This window comes from Eurosta solidaginis, chromosome X (genome assembly GCF_040869045.1).
Source record: "Eurosta solidaginis isolate ZX-2024a chromosome X, ASM4086904v1, whole genome shotgun sequence".
Classification (NCBI taxonomy): domain Eukaryota; kingdom Metazoa; phylum Arthropoda; class Insecta; order Diptera; family Tephritidae; genus Eurosta; species Eurosta solidaginis.
In genome coordinates, this window is record NC_090324.1 from 29,595,522 (window position 1) to 29,601,521 (window position 6,000).

The 6,000-nt window shown below is 42.7% G+C and overlaps 1 pseudogene; it reads right to left on the reverse strand.

Annotated features, from left to right (window-relative positions):
- Positions 1-1,646: 1,646 nt before the first annotated feature.
- LOC137234828 (alanine--tRNA ligase, cytoplasmic-like) lies at positions 1,647-2,428 on the reverse strand (annotated as a pseudogene).
- Between the last annotated feature and the right edge of the window lie 3,572 nt (positions 2,429-6,000).

Below are 6,000 nucleotides of genomic sequence, written 5' to 3' on the forward strand. Positions count from 1 at the left end.
ACTAACAGCAAGCGATTGTGCTGGACCTCGACATACGTGTACGTGAATCATTCCACATGCGTGAAATGTCCTCTGTCATGCGACTCATTATATTTGCATGCAATTGCGGACGCACCTGCCCAAATATACTCTGATGAATAACTAACAATTCAGTCTCTTCTGGACTATAACGTACGGCTTTGATTGGACATGTATGCCTATCTGTTGTCGGTATAGAACCATACACCAATTACCGATAAATAACGCCGATCGTAGACATGTACAATAGCATCCGAACTACCCACAGCTACATAATAATTACTTTAGGTGAAAGATCCATGGCATGCACAGCTGAAGGACTGAAAATAAGTATGTTATCCTTACAGCAGGTCTTGTGACAAATTGATATTTGACGTAACTCAAATAAACGCACTGTTCCATCTTCACCGCTACTCATAACGAACGTGGTTCAGTGGGTATGGTCAGTACTTCATAAGGTGTACCATTTTTATGGCATCTGAAGAAACTCAATTTTGCATTATTCTCATTCTATGTTTATAGAGTGGAACCACCATTGTTGACATTTGAGGTACCATTATCCAAAAGCGTTGTTCCCATGCGTTGCCGTCATATATATGGTGCCATCAAGTCTGTGTAATACAATGTCATCCCCAGAACATGATCCAAGGGAATGCTCGTTCGATCTGGACATGAATCGTTCACTAAAAATACTAGCTCGATGTGCTGTTTTATATTTTAGTAATACTTCTTGATTATGCGGATTTGTGTGGCAATACACTAATCATCACTTCGGGATAACAAATATTCGCCCGCGTTATTCCAACGAACAGTATTTAAGCAGCCCGAATGCACATGCAAACGGCTCATCAATCCCAAACGTTGTACATAATGTACTGATTCCTAATAAGCCATTATTCGTCGATTTTTTCTCACAACCGTATATATTTATACCTGGCCTTCCCCAGTATCGTAATTTGACCTTTTGTCTTTGACATTTATTATTTTTTTTGCAAAAACATCTTTATAAATTGCTTTATTCAATTTAGTGCATTAATACATCTATTTGAACAAGTCCTTCAATTGTATCGCTGGGCATGCGATCTGGGACCGTGGCTGCCATATTCGTAATAGCTTTAGCCTCTTCACGCGAAAGTTGCAATTGACATTCACGCCCCGTATCTACAATACCAGTATCACTACCCACAACATTTCTGTACTGGGCATATAAAATATCCATTGCTGCCAATCATACATCTGGATACACTTTACAAATCTCACCGCCCAAGCGTTTGAAATTATTTATGCACTCTTCCAACTCTCCCATTTACAAGGGCACAAGTTTAGTGTTAGCAAGCACTTCCAACGCCAATTGATACTTGTTCGTGCTAATGATCAAAGAAAGAACCAAGTTCGCATAGTAAATTGAATGTGGAAATAACTTTTGGCTCACGTTCGATGCGATTGACCCGCATTCGCTCTCTAAAGTCAGCCGCAGTTACTGTTAAAAGTTCACGTAGCGAATCTTTTTGAGAACTTTGATGTACGACTTGAGAAAGGAGTCTGGCAAGATAGCGTAACACTTAACTTTGCATCGCAGCAATATCAAACACTTTAGTAGCATCCTCGAACATGCCTTTGGTCACCAACTACTCAGCAGCCATACCAGCAGCAGTGAGCGTATCGAACTCAACGCAATCGAATTGCTCAAACAGTCCTCCCGACATAACACCATTTGGTTGCATTTTACCAAAAATTAACTCATAATTTCGACACTCAATAGCCAATTCACTAACAAACATAACATACCCAAGTCGCCCGAAACCCGTGCCACAGTCAATATGTTTTTTCGGCAATGGCCTCAAATTACCATTGCATTCACGATTAGATTGTATAAACACTAAGTTCCCGATTTCCAATACGTCGGAATCATTAGTAACTAATTCGGGCAAACTACGTCCACCAATACGATCAAAATGTAATTCAGAGCAGGGACCGCACGGTCTCTTAAATTTCCCAAAAACTATCTTTCATGCTGCCTGGCAAAATATGCTCTGGACGAAGTCCAAGATCCAACTACATTCGTGTGCATTCAAGATCGGGCTTTAGACCAGAAGATTCATATTCATATATATTCATATATTCATTCATATAAGCGCCAAAATAAGTAACACATAAGCGATATTTCGGCAATTTCATATTAGCCGTTAAAAATGCCCAGACCCAAGAGCATATTTCCTTTTTTAGTAACCCCCAAATGACCAATTGCCGAGCATTTCAAAAAAATGTGTGATGGTAAACACCTTTACCGACATCATCCAAATCATTGTGTTTACCACCAGCACGAACACATTTCTGGGTATTCGTGGCATGAACCCATTTCACCATTAGGATCTACTGTGCCCAAAAATATTGGCTTAAATTGATTCATTCCAGCGTTAGCGAAAAGCAGAGTATGGTCATCCAAAGGAATTGTGCTTGAGGAGTGCACATACGGATGATTTCTCTCCTTGGAAAAAAAAAAAAAAATAATTTCAATTCCGACTACCAAATGGAATACACAAATTTTCTCCTGACAAAACCTGCAAAGAAAAAAAGAAAATCCATTAATACAAATGCATAAATGGGCATCGTAAAAGGAGGTGACAACTGACGGCGCGGCCGACGCCGCAGTTGGAGCACCCCTTTTTGCGATGCCGGTATATCTAAAATCAGAACGAAATCTGATACAAAACCGTCTCCGGGACCTATAAAACCAGCCACCTAGAAATAAAAGAAAATTAATTAATAACATAAAAATAAAGAAATATTTATCATTAATATTTTATATTATAATATTCAATAATTTACTATACTTACCGCTGTCACCATTCTCCAACCACGCGTAAAAATGCAAAGAATGAAACAACGGCGCAATGAATCGAATTCACCGTTCGTTTCAATTCTGTGGAATTTACATTATATACATAGGTATGTATCAATGTTCGCGAGTATTTTTTTTTCGTCTTTGCTTTTGCCGCTGGTATGCTTATACCAGTGCGCGGACTTCAACTAATGAAAATGTCGGTAGTGGTAGATTCTTCCAATGTGCCAAAATACTGCCATACAACCACCGACATGTTATGTTACTTTTAAACTTTATTCTCATTCAGAATTGTGCACACAAACCGATGAAAGTAGCGCAATCCTACATTTATTTTGTGAATATGCATATATTATATGTACTATGGTCTGTAAGTCCCTTTGAAGCAAACTACTTTATTCTTAATTATTTTCCTTCATCTTATTAGTTATTTCTTGCCTTTCCGGGACGAGGAGTTGCAAATAAAATTTTGCACTGAAAAATAATTGCAGATATACCAATCAGCTTATCATAACCAGAAGAAACATCCTGTTGAAAACAAAGAACTTACGATTCCTTTGTTAAAATTGAGTTTTTTCTTCAAACAACGCAGAAATGCTCGCAAAATTGGGTAGTTGGGTTGGTGTCACCTTGGAACGTTATTTGGGTGTACTCGAAAAATCAATCCATTTACCTAATGATAGCAGTATTCAGTAGGAGTAGGAAATTAAAACGGGTCAAAAATTTATCCACCTATCAATAAAGTGCTAAAGTCCGGGCACTGACTGCCCATATACTTATACCAACGTATGTACATACATGCCGAGTTTTAAATCTACATTATATTAGGGATGCATAGAATGATGCAAACGGGTACCGAAGAACCCGTTTCCGAAAAATCGGTACCGGAGCCAAATACCCTTCGGGAACCGTGCCATTTGCTAAAGGCCATCAATTAAACCGGACTAGAAGCGTACTTGGGGAAAGGTTGAATAAACAACTCTCATAAATTACCGAAAGGTAATACAAAAAGAGGAAAATGATACATTCTACAAATGATTCTCCTCATCCAAAACGAACATTTTTTTATTTTTTATTTACATCGCATACAATTTTGCTGTCCAAACATTTTTTTGTGGCGGGCAGGGAAGTTGTTGGGTTTTAGCACCAACAACACAAATAACAGCGACTCAAAAGAACCCACGCTATACACTTTCTACCCGGTTCGGCACCAGAATGTGTGAACCGAAAATCGTAAATGCTCATTTTCTGCAGCACTAGTGTGCCCGTGGCCAACTAAAACGCTGCCGGGTGACACAAAATAAACAAAATAAGGCACTAAAGACCCAGGCACATAACGTGCGGTGAAAGAGGCCATGCACATAATGCACTCCACATATGAATATTTTTTTTATGCAGCGACAGATGTTTCACCTTATGCGCGCGTTAATAAAATTTCCCAAATCCCCAATAATACAACTAGGGACCACACGCCCCTGCACTTTGACAATGACCCGACCCATTGAAACCTATTTCACTCCTTTCAGGAAAATGGGTCGTTTTGCCGCTTTAAAACGAAACGCTGCCAAGAACGTCATGCGTTATACGTCGGAATGCCGCGCTTGTTTTAAGCAACATCCCATACGCCTGTGCCCCATCTTTCGGGCCAAAAAACCCGAGGAGCGTCTTTACTTAGCGATCCGCGGGAGCTGCTGTGGAAATTGCTTGGCTCTAGACCACCGCTCTAACGCATGCCCAAGCCAAGGCCGATGTAAAAAATGCGGCGAAAAACATCACACGATGCTTCACATCTCCTCGATTGATGAAGAGGAACAGCTACTCCACGAAGCCCGCTCCAAGCCATGGAGTGTACAAGTTGAGGAGGAGCTGGAATCACCCCGTGAGCGGATTGACGACTCCATATCGTTATATGCGTCAGATGCTGGAACGGAGACTGGGCCTCTTCGTCCAGCTCGAATCCACCGAACCGGAGTGGAGACTCGGTCTCTTCGCCCGAACACAACACCAGCAGCCAAATCGTATCGACCGCTTTTGCAGCACGAAAGGAAGCGGCTCCAGCACAACCCATCTACCGTCCAGCGCCATGTTCGTGACGGCCGAGCGGAGACTCGGTCTCTTCGCCGGCAAACTAAGGCCCCTCAACGAAGACAACCACCGCGCGAGCGCAGAGCGGAGCCAAGGCCTCTTCGCCTGCAACAACGACATCACACCCATCATCAACCACGAGATCGCAGTCACGGATCCAACTCGCTGCAGCTCACCACCGTGTCCGCCTTCCGGGCAGGGCTCATAGCCCCGCATTCAGCTGCCACCGCCAGCATGATACCGACGGTAGCGATCACCCCCACCGCGGTCGTGAAAATAGAAGCAGGGGGGCGGCTACACCTCGTTCGCGCCTTAATCGACGGATGCTCCCCCACCACAGTGATTGCGGATGTGCTCGCCCAGGAGCTCCAACTTCCTACCAGCAACATTGGCGGGCAAGCAGGATGTCTGCTGCGTATCCGAGGAAGACACGGACAGAACAGAAGGATTGCGACCCATGCTGCGGTCGTAGCCAATTTTCGGCGCACGACACCCACAACCAGCATCGACAGTGCCATCGCAGCCCCGTACGCACATCTTCGTCTGGCGGATCCGCAGTTCTACTCATCCGCCCCGATCCGCCTCGTCCTAGGCACAGATGTATATGCCGAGATAATACTCCCAGGGATTCTGCCCACCACGTTTGGCCCTTTGTTAGCTCAGAGTACCATCTTCGGTTGGGTACTCTCGGGCACAGCGAAGGCCTAACAGCAAAATGTTCGGTAACGACCGAAATACATGAATTTTTAAACTTTTTATCCTTTTTTATTTTATTGAATTTCTGTTGTACACAGTCGCAAGAGGTGTGCATTGTGAGTTCGTACAAGTGAAAAATCTTTCTATCCCTCCATTGCCATGCCTACGTGTCAAATCATAGCTGACAGGGAGAACGGCTGTCGCGAAGGGCCAGAGAATGGAAGAAAGGTTTATTTTTCTTGTGTTCGCCGTTATTAAATTGAAGTGCCATGAATTGCACATTTGTTTCAAATCAGCTTTAAATTTGTATACAGAAAACATATTAATACTCAATCGCTGTTCACTATTGTGAACGTTTT